Here is an 11869-nt window from a genome sequence, read left to right as displayed (position 1 = left end):
ACCTGTATACACTTATGCGTCTCCTCATGCCGAACAACTTTTACGCTCTGACTTTTGACCTTTGACCTTTACTTCTCCCACCATTTTGAATTATATGAAAAACAGTCAAAATCTATCTCCTCCTGTGTTTTTCGCGTAATTTGCATAAAACTTTTTTTACATGAACTTTGGACCAATACGGTCAGATCTGTCTCGGCGGATTTCTTTTAAAGCGAAACATTATTTTTTAATAATTCACTCAATGTTGCAGTTTTATGCAAATTATTCTTCTGCCTCTAAATCATACATGCAAAGTGACACGTTCATGGCATTTGGCAAATATGTAGAGGGTTAGTCCAAATATCACTGAAAGCAATCTTACTCCAATTGGCCAAAGGGGGGCGCTATACGAAGCGTTTGAAAACTCAAACTTTAAAGGGGCATAAGTCATGGCTCATTTCGTTTGAAGACATGCAACTTGCTTACACGCGTGCCTTGACTCAAGCAGAAGACATCTGTGTCTTTGTTAAGTAAGCTCCGCCCTTTGATTTTCCGCCATTCTGAGCAGTTTGTAAAACGCTTAAACCCGCTTTTATTCCGGAATTATCGCATCACGTGCATGGAACTTTTTTTACATTAACTTTGGACCAATATCTAAAGATCTGTCGGATCGGATTTTTTAAAAATTGAAACATGCTTTTTTAATAATTCAATCAATATTGCAAGTTTTATGCAAATTATTCTTCTGCCTCTAAAACATACAAAAGTACAATTTTCATGATGAACTACTGTAGAGGGTTAGTCCAAATATCACTGAAACCAATCTTACCCCAATTGGCCAAAGGGGGGCGCTACATCATTTTGAAAGAAGGCGTCAAGTACATTACATGAAACTTTTTTTTTTTTTTTTTTTTAAATGACAGTTCCATTATGTGTGACTGCTGTAGTGTAGTGGTCAGTGCCTGTGCCTGATATACGGATTTGTATATACGGGTTGTGAGTTGAAACCCCACGTCGGGTTGAGTTGATGTTAACATCCTTGATGACCATGGCATGTGCGTATGTCAAACTCTTTAATGTTGACACGTCTGATCTAACTCCAGATCACGTTCATGTTTAAAATGAGCCCTTCTCTACCGGCCGTTTTTTTTTCTGTTCTGAGTAAAAGAAAATATGATCACTCGAAAATGTCAGAAATACTCAGATTACATTTACTTGATTTCACCCCAAGCCTCCAAAATATAAAAAATAAATAAATAAAATCAAGGCACTCAGCCTACATAGAACTTTTTTTTTAAAACAAACATGGTTAACCCTTAAGTTCTGTTCAGATTCACTACACCTTCGTTCTGTTCGGGTCATTTTGACCCGGTGGATATTTGGTTTAAAAAAAACAACACTAATATAAATTTTAACTTAACAAATCATCATGATACATTGACTTTGACTCAATACCAAACAATTCATATGATATATTTGGTAAATGTTTGCATTTCTGCTTTGCTATATCACATTAAACACTGAAAGAGCTAGGCGTTTTTACTGATTTAGCTGAAATCCATGTAAAAAAAACGACTTCATTTAATACTGGGCAATATTGCTCATGCTTATAGGAAGGGGGGGAGGGTTCGGAATGGGGCTTCGGAAGGGGGGTGTTAGAAGTGGGGGTGACTGTGTGTCTGTGTTTTGGCATATTACTGTGTATTTCTGTGCTTCCGGGTCAAAATGACCCGAACAGCACTTAACTCTTTTACTGCCACAGAATTGAACAAAAAGCTCAATCCACTGCCAGCTAAATTGAGAATTGTCGCTCATCTTTGAAGGCCTACTGGAGACATTTGGTTTCGACTATAAAGACAACAATTATATGGCAACGAAGAATAGAATGTCTACTTTGCAACAGAAAAAGATTTCGAGTTTTTATCTTGTTCTGTTCATTAGCTAGAAGCTGCAGAATGTGGCCTAAAAACAGCTCTTTGAGAACATAAAGCTGAGAAAAATGCATTTTTGTGAAGAATACATTTTCAGGCAGAAATCTCTCTTTAGCCTTTTATTGTTGGCTTCAGTAACATCACACCTATGATCAGTGGTTGTTTACAAACAAATTCAAAAAAATAAAAACAAGAAAAAGTGTCTTTTTACACACTTTTAGTGTGTAAGAGAAGTAAGAGCAGTAGTAAGAGCAGTGCAGAACATTGACACAGTGACATGAGCTTCAGCCTGAATCCTGCTTCAGCTTTCAGGGTTCTCTTTATCTCACTGTGACACTACATGTCTACAGAGTGTATATGTGTGTGTGCGTGCGTGCGTGCGTGCGTGTGTGTCATTCAGCCTGCACAGGGCCTGGGGCTCCATTCTGTTTCACTCCAGCCAGGCTCCTCCGGAAGGGCTCCACCGGGTCTGCTGAACTCGTACACGAGCCCATGGTCGATCTGTAAATTATACAAATGGGTCAGTGACGTGACGCCCCAAAAAACATGTTTTTTAAAAAACTTTAAATAGCAGGCATAAAAATTATTTACTTTTGTTCTACTCACTCTCAACTTTATGGAAACACATTTTGTTTTTAGATATTTTATTGGAATCAGACTTTATTGAGCAGTTTGTTGTACTTGTGCCTAAAACCGTCATCTGGTGTGACATGACAATAATTGTTCATAAAATGAAAATGGAGTACACCTTTCTTAAGTTACTCACTTTATCAAAGTCCTTTATCATAACTAACCTGTGATCCACTATAGTTTTGTGAAAATTAATTGAATCTGTATATTTTTTTCATAATCAACACTCTGTGTGAGGCCCATGTTGTCGATCTTTCAACATATTTTAATTTTATTCTGACAAAAACTTTCTTTAAAATTACACAAATATTTGTGACTCTTCCTGATACTATTTTCTATGTAAACCATACACATTTTTTCGGTTTCATCATTAATAAAGGTATGATTTCTCACTATTTGGAATGTCACACCAGATGACTTAGTGTCACACCAGATGACCATATCTTCATGTGTCAAAGCAAACTGTGTTTTAACCTACCTATTAGTGAGTACTGAACTTTACTGATTGATTAAACAATTACCCAGGAAAAACAGCAACAGTAAAATTGCTTTAACATTAAATAACATGGCCTTAATATTTCTGAACAGGATAGTATTGTTGGGCCTTAACATAGGATAACAAATAATTGTAGTAGTAGATGGATGATGAGGATGTGCACAGGAATGCTACGCACACCTAAGTCTTCTGCCGGCCCACGGCAGAAGGATCTTAAAGAGACAATAAGGTGCATAGCCACACTGGGAGCCAAGGCAACATTTTATTAACACCAATTATTGGAAACAACTCAGCATTCAGGTGTATTACTTTTTTCCGAAGTCTCCTGAACTTGAACACAGCATTTTGAGTTGAACAAATTTATTTACGAATCATGTCGTTACACCACATCTCCACTAGCTAAAGAGTGCTGGGTTGTGCAACTCCGAAAATAGCTGATCTACAAGCTCTCGCAGCACAATGCGTTGAGAGCTTGTAGATCAGCTATTTTCGCTATGTTTGTCTCGGGTCCTACCTTACCTCATTGTCCAGTCCAGTGAGTGAAAGTACAAAAGTATTAGATTAGATTAGAATAGACATTTAGACTGCATTGTACATCAGCCAGTCACATTTGGTGAGGGTATAGACATTTAGACTGTATTGTACATCAGCCAGTCACATTTGGTGAGGGTAGCAAACCGTTTGCCCTGTTGCGGTTCTGCTATGCCACAGACAACTTCCTGCTCTTTGTAGAAAATGCAGTCTCGCCCCTTTGGCCAGACAAAACCATTTTTCATTTTTCCAAGTTGATTCATGCAGTTTATCTCTAGCCTCTCCTTATTAATGGTAACAATCTGCCCCACATATGGCTTTCCCTCATATTTGATTATGACAAACTGTCCTTGTGTGTATTCATCTGAGGAGGTGTCTGAATCCTCAGCTTGGGCCTCTCCAATAGATGCACTTGTGTCCAGCACCTGAGTAGAAGACCTTCAGGAGGAGACATTTAAATGTAATTTATTTGTCAGGTAGATTGTTTTTAGTAGTAAAATGTAATTACTAGCAAGTCCTCAAGTTTGCCAAGTATGTTATACTCACTGAGCTCCGGAAGCTGTTTTGGGCCTGCAGCTGACCTGGGAAGGGGGCAGTTCCGCAGATGGGCCACCACTTAGTTAAGGAAGAAAAGGAATGAATGGATGACATAAGTTACTTTATTGTCATTAAACAGGTACAATTACAGGTATCATAAAATTGGCAAAGAGAATGATTTAGTTATACTTACTCATCACTTGTCTTGTCACCTGGCACCTCAGCCCTGGAGACTTGGTCGAACTGTAATTTCCGTGGGTTGTGACAGGTGCAGATCTGAGGAAACTGGCAGAAACAACTCAGGTCTCTGTAAACTATCTTTCCCGGGAAGATAGAAAGAACCTGGTGCGTAGTGCTGATGCCAGTCACTGGACGCACTGATGGAGGGACCATTTCATCCATGTTGGATATCTTCTCTTCTTCGATCCACATGACAGTGACTTTTTCAGAGGACTTCTGTAAATACTCACACAGATCCCTCGGTGTTTGTAGGTCACTGCCTCCGAGGACATACATGTCTGCCTTACGCTTCAGCACCCCTCCCACACCATCAGGTGCGCCCTTTCCATGGGAACGCTCTGAAAAGTTCCAGGTGACCCTCTTGAATCCCCATGTATAAGGAATGCTGCTCATGAGGAAGCAGTTTGTGCGATTCCGGTTACCACCCATTTTCTGTTGTCAAGTGTCTTATATTAACTGCTTATAACGGATAGTTATTATAAAGTGTTACCACAATATAAGGTTTAGGTTTCTGTGAAGGGGTTTCTGCTCTGTCTGATGAATTTGCTGTATCACCGAATGAAGCTAAATTAAATTATGTAAAAATGTTTAAAACGTTGTTTTAAACATGTTAAAATGTTTTAAATGGACAAAAGAAACATGGGACTTGTTATTTATTGTTATGTCTGTAGGAAAATACAGTATATATCATCTGGTGTGACAATCAAGTCATCTGGCGTGACAAGCAGATATGTCAGACCAGATGACGAAGTGTCACACCAGATGACGTTTTCTGCATTTAGGACTACCTTGAGGCTACCAGGTACACATTAGCATGCTAACAACATGCTAGCTATAACAAAACAACCTAGATTTACATGTAATTATGACCAAAGTTTCAAATAACTTTTGCTTTATTAATGAAAAAGGTGTCACACCAGATGACATCCAGAAGTGCCACACTTGTCAAAGTTTCAACAAGATGGCATTTCATGAAAATGTTAAAATCATAACTCACCTCAGACACCTGTCTTGCAGTTGTGCTGGGAGTGCTGAATAGCCTTACAGAAGAAGGACCTCTCTAGCCCAGTAGGTGTCCAAATTATTGCCTGTTTAATTTTTCCAAACTAGTGTCACACCAGATGATTTTGGTTTGGGGGACAAAATCTTTTTGATCAGAAATGACTGAAAACATTATGCTTGGACTTTGAAAAGATATAGGCTCACAAATAGACATTTTTTTTTGCCTAAATTCATTTTTAAATGAATTTTAGCAATTCTTTTTCTTAGTTTTATTCAAGTTCCCACTTTGAGAAACAAGGTCGGGACAGTCACACCAGATGACATTTACCATGTTTGGTTGAAGATTCTGAAGAAATGAGGAATGAAATGTTTTAATCTTGAGTAAGTTCACATAAAGCTTAATGTCCTGCACAATATTCAGAAGGTTTTTGACAAATATATTTTTTATTTATACATGTTTGACACCGAGGACAGCGAAAACGCTACGTCACGTCACCCACCCAAATACATAATTACTATAAAATACATGAAAAATAGTACACCTTCAAGCTCACAACGCGTCACAGCAGAATGCGTGGAGGTTGGGGGCCTACTATTTTCATCAAAAGGCCGTTTTAGAAATGTCAACCCCTGCCTCTCTAACATTCTATGCACTTCCTGCTTACCACACAAATATATATATATATATATATATATATATATATATATATATATATATATATATATAGTAATTATGTAAAAACAGCATTCATGGTCTGGAGAGGGCACTTTTTACAGATGGATAAAAGGGCAGGGGCTCAAGCCCCCTTTGATGTCTATGTGAGCATGTGCATGGTGCTAAGTCTGATTTACAGAAAAAATTTGTTTTTTCTTTACCTATCCTTGTCCTTGGACGACCACGATGTGGAAATGAAGAAGTAGGCTCATCATCATCATCGACTCATCATCTAAAATCATAGCCAGGAAAATATCAAATAGTTTATATCTAAACAAATCAATTTACAATTTTGACATTTAGCAAATGACTTACAATAAGTTCATATATAACATAAAATGCAGTTATAGTAAATAGTTACCATGCATTTACTGTCACAGTGAAATTCCCTTTATACCCTGTATACCTATATAAAATGTCACAATGCAACATAGCTCTGTTTACACAAAGCTGTACTTCCTCCAAGAACTGTATAGGCTATCTTCCCCATTTTCAACTGTTTTTATTTATAACACTTGCTTTGGCAATGTAAACTATATTTTCTCATGCCAATAAAGCTCCTTTGAATTGAATTGAATTGAAAGGCTACGGGTGTGCACCGTACACGTGCACAGTACGATCACGCGCGTGCAACGCACACCGTACGTGCACGCGCGTGCACCGCACGTGCACCACACGTGCACCACACGTAAAAAGAAACCTCTCTCTCTCTCTCTCTCACACGCATCTCTTTCTCTCTCTCACACGCATCGTACGCATGCACACACAAACTAAGCCACTAAATCCTAAAATCCCATCAAATAATCATAGTAGCTGGCTAAATGCTAACCTGTGCCGTGCACCGTACACTACATGCGGTACGTGCACGCGCGTAATAGGAAATCCACGTGTGTCCTGTGTAGCAAAAACAAACGCATATGCACTTGGATCCTAACTCTATGCTTGGATCAAGTTGCTGATCCGGTCCGGATACGGAAACGTTTCTTGCATGTAGTCTATGTGTGCGTGTAAATAACCGGATGCAGTAGGCGGGCTCTAGACCGGATCCCACTGGTGTATTCGCAATAGAGATCACGTCTGACCAGACCAGACTTTAGGCTTGTCAATCAAACCAAGCGTCCTCACGGATGCAGTGGAAAGCCTGAAGCGATTCACATACAGTATACTATACATACATGCAGATGCACTGGATTTAAGTCTAAGTCTTACCACTCTGGACAGTAGAATCATGGCCATCGTCCAGTGAGTCTCTGCCTCTGTACGTCTGGCTGTTGAATGGGTGGCGGCGGTCTCTACTGCGCCCGAGATGTGTGTCCACTGTGCCGTGCCGATCCATCCAGCGCGGGGGTCTCACTCTCAGGAACGAACGGCGGGTATGGCGGGGGTCTCCGAGTCCATATCGGGATATCAGGAGGCTCTTGATGCACTTTTTGACCCGGTTCTTCGCGACCAACGGCACCAAGAAATGGAATGTTTCTCTTCAAAGCCAACGGCTACACTACAGGAATCTTTTTCTCTTCTTCTTCTTCATCATCATCATCATCACGACGACCACCACCATTCGTGGTGGGCGCTGCCTGGTCCTGGGTCACCAACGCGGGTAGGTTTGTAATCCTAATTCTAACAAAGTTTGTTGTCGAAACTTTCCTTCCGTGGAATCTCTGCTGTGCGACCTCGGCCGTGGGGTGGTGGGGGATGGTCGCTTTGCTTCGGCGGATTGATACTGAGCAGGGCCCAATATTCTAGTAGGTCTACTGCTAAATACTACTACCTACTACAATTACTATACTACTAATACTATAAAACAACTGATTTCCGACAAAATGATCGCTTTTACCAACGTTTCTCTCTCTCTTTCTCTACTAACAGCCCGATGCATAAAACAATATAGTCCCTCAAGGCTGCTAGCAGCTAGCAGTGGCGTCAGTTCAGAACAAGCTAAGGTATGGCAACATGACTGGTGTCTGGTGAAGACACCAGTCATGTTGCCATACCTTAGCAACAGGCACGATGAAAAGTACATTTTTATTATTTCCCCCTGTCAAGGTATGGCAGCTGCATACCCCTGCCATACCCAATTGACGCCCCTGGCAGCTAGGCAGGCGCAGAGTCGCTCTGGGCAGGCGGAGCCAGGACAGTCTGTTTACTTTTTTTTTTTATGAAAGGTTTCCGGCTGTCCTCAAAACGACACCGACGACCAATTATGCATTCAAAAGTTGCGCAAGGACGTCTTTTATCATAATCCATAAAAAACATCAAACGAACGAACGGCCGTATTGGCCCTACTCGACCTCAAGAATTGGGGCGAACAGGAACGTTCAAAGCAGTATAAGAGTTAAGGTTCAAAAAATATGAGGGGGGTGTAGCATGGGTGTAGTGCAAAAATATTTTTTTTACATGTTCATCTCAGAAGAATCTGTAAGGCCAGTGAGTTTCAGGTGGAAACATTTTTAACTTCTACCTTTTTTTTCCAAATGAAAATGTAAAACGGGTCAAAATGACCCGAACAGCACTTAAGGGTTAACCGATCCTGTGGCTGTCTAGTGTAGTGGTCAGGGCATGTGCCTTTCATGCAGAAGGACGTTGGATCGAATCCCGCTTGGGGTTGATATAAGCTTAAAATCATGACATTAGGTAGACTTTACAGTTTGGATCCTTGAACAATGTCTGATATGGAGCCTTCCCAAAAATGTCCCCCCTTGATGTGTATTTTAATATCCGCCATTACTAAATAATGTAGTTTGCATCATAACTCCTGAACCAAGCATTATAATACAAACTGTGATGTCTACATCTATGTTGTGATGTCCAAGGATTGCAAAGATATCATGTACCCGCTCAGTTGCCTAGTGGTTTGAGTGTCTGCCCTGAGACTGGGAGATCCGGGTTCAAACCCGGGTCGGGTCATACCAAAGACTCTAAAAAATGGGACCCAGTGCCTCCTGCTTGGCACTCAGCATCAAGGGTTGGATTGGGGGTAAGTCCCTGCGACATACTAGTGTCATGTCCAGGGGGTGTACTTGTACATCAAGCTGCCTCACGCTACATAAACAGGAGATAGGCTCCTTCCCTATGAGACTCATGGTTCGGCCGAGTCATATGGTCTTCATGGCTCGGCAAGGCTTACTATGTACAGTATCAAACTGTCTGGGTGAATAGTATCACAGTATTTTTACACCGATTAGTGTAAAACTTTGTATGCACACTTCCCAGAGGCCAAGGAAAAACCTGTGCCCGGCATTTTTCACATCTGCCATTTATAGCGCCACCAGAAGGCCGAAAACACATTCTTCGATATTACTCCTTCAGATTTTATCAGAAAATCACACAAATCAGTACACAGTATCTCTACAGTGATGTAATCATGACGGATTTGTCCGATATCATATTCTATCTAATTGGCTAACATTGAATTCCAAGGTTTGGAAGGTTTCCAAGGTTGAACAAAATGTCTCAAATTATGAACGTAGCCTGCTATGTGTGTGAGATTTTGCACACACATTCCCACTAGGCCAAGGAACAGATGCCACCCTTCTCACATTGGCCTGTTATAGCGCCACCAGCGGGTCAACTTTAGCAAAACACATTTTTGGAACAAAATGCCTCAAATCCTGCATGCAGCGTACGATTGCCGTGAAAGGCCCAAGAACGCATGGCACCCTTTTCACTTTGGCCTATTATAGAGTCACCACTAGGCCAAAAAAAAAACTACCTGACCTGCCGGAGTCCTGTTTTTGAAGAACACTGCTTCTAGTTTTTCTTTGATGTCTTCTTTGCTTTCCCTTGATGCCTTTTTGCTTTCCTGCTTTTTATGCCTTGGACACTTTATCGCTGCTTGCAGCTATATTTTAGATTGTAATTAGAGAAAAGAAAAAGTGAGTGTTAAAATGTTTTCATTTGCTTTGTTCTATTGTTTTATCGAGTTTACCGTGCTAAAATGTGGGGCATGCATACGCATGGGGGCATACGTACAAGTGGCTAAATATGTCTTTTTAGACACAATAAGCCAGCAGTTTCTTTACTGCTATTTACAGTAACACTTCTAGCCCCCATAAGTCACATCCAACCATGAAAGGTTGCGTTGTATCTTGGGAATGGGCTTATTCTGTGTAAAATGACATATTTAGCCACTTGTATGCATGCCCCCAACCACTGAAATAAGAATCTCTAAAACAATAGAAAGAAGTAAATGAAATAATTTTAAGACTCATCTTTTATATTCTTTAATTGCAATCTAAAATATGAACTCTTGTTGTAAAAAACTAAAGTTGTCCTTTAATCCTTAATCGATAAGGAAAGATTAAGCCTTTATGCTGTTGTTGACTATACTGTATAAACACACTGATACATTGGCTACTGTTTATTTGACTTCAAGCTTAGGGAGTGGAAATAATACCTGTGGTTATTTGCTCTTTGTACAATAACTAACTCCATCTGGCTATAAACAACAGTTGAGATTTATGTCATTACAGAAAGGTCCCAACCCTGCCCTGCATTTGATATTCCCTTTTATGAAGTGCCATATATTTGTACTGAAAGGTTTTGCTCTCTGTTGTGGATCATGGAGCGATCTCTTGATGTCTTATGATTAAAGCTATTTTTAAAAACCTCCTCTGGGCTTTCTGATTCACATTAAAAGCCTTTCTTGTCATAGTTTGTTGTTGGAAATTCTTGTGAATTGATCTTTGACACCAGCAGACAGAAAAAACAAAGACACAAACAGCACTTACAAAACCTCGCTCCAAAAAAACCAAGCTCTTTTATTTCAACTTTTACAGACTTTTATTGTCAGAGCCAAAATACAACTCATTTCTTTTACAGACTGTACAGTGAATCAATGTACTACTTTGCGAGCAGCAGCTTAGTGCAACACTTGGCAAATATCTATACTACTGCAGTAGAAAGGCTCGATTCATCCCCCCCAACAGTCATTAGTCACTATCTGGGCACAAACGCAAATAAATGACCGTTTTCTTCATGAACGTCACTTCAATACTGTTGTTCTATTTCTGTACAAGGAACTTGTGTTAGCACAAGTTTGTCAGAATACAGGAGGTAGAGTGGCCATTTGGGAGCCCAAACCTTTTTTACACTCTCAGGGCTGTATTTTGATTGTTTAAAGTACCAGCTCTTCTTATGCCTTAACTTAAAGGCCTGTCCATATCTGTCTCCGACCACCAAACCTTTCGTCGGAGTGTTCCGACTTTCCGACGTGCAGCTTCCGAACTCTAATCGGGGTAATGCTTTTCAGAAGATGCAAGTGACATCATTTTGTAGTTGAACCAGACCTTTCCGTTGAAAAGTTTGGTGGTCGGAGACAGTATGGACAGGACTTTAAGTTAAAGCATAAGAGCTGGTACTTAAGACAATTAAAATAGAGACCTCAGGGTTAAATTAACACTCCAGATGTTGTATATTGCCCGTCATTCACAAGTGAAAGTCGTTCTCTTTCGCTGAGCAAGGGAGAACCTGTGGTCACTATGATCTCAGAGGACACCAAACATCCTCCCTTCCTGCTGTTGCCCTCCTTTGTGGTCTAGAATGCATGGGGCAATACACTCCATAGGCAGGGTGTGTCTGGATACTGAAATATTCAACACACGGACACCAGGGTGTCGTCAGTTCATGGGTTTTTGCCGCATCTTTTCTGATCCTGAATTGTAAAGAATAGATCCATCCGTTTCAAATGTTTTTGAAGCATACAATATGGATGCCTGCAAAATACATGACTCAGCAATTATTATGTACATAAACGAGTGGTTCTCAAAGCTTTTGATTTCAAGGACATCCAAATGAATGTGTATTTGG

The 11869-nt window shown here is 40.3% G+C and overlaps 1 protein-coding gene across 1 annotated transcript in view; it reads left to right on the top strand.

The window, feature by feature from the left end:
• LOC308292628 (E3 ubiquitin-protein ligase RNF170) overlaps window positions 1-11869 on the top strand; it is a 484996-nt gene that overhangs the window by 126973 nt on the left and 346154 nt on the right. The gene's annotated exons all lie outside the window — the stretch shown is intronic.

This window comes from Nannobrachium achirus (genome assembly GCF_963921795.1).
Source record: "Nannobrachium achirus genome assembly, chromosome: 1".
NCBI lineage: Eukaryota > Metazoa > Chordata > Actinopteri > Myctophiformes > Myctophidae > Nannobrachium > Nannobrachium achirus.
The sequence above is the reverse complement of the archived record's forward strand: the minus strand, read 5'-3'. Positions and strand labels throughout refer to the sequence as shown.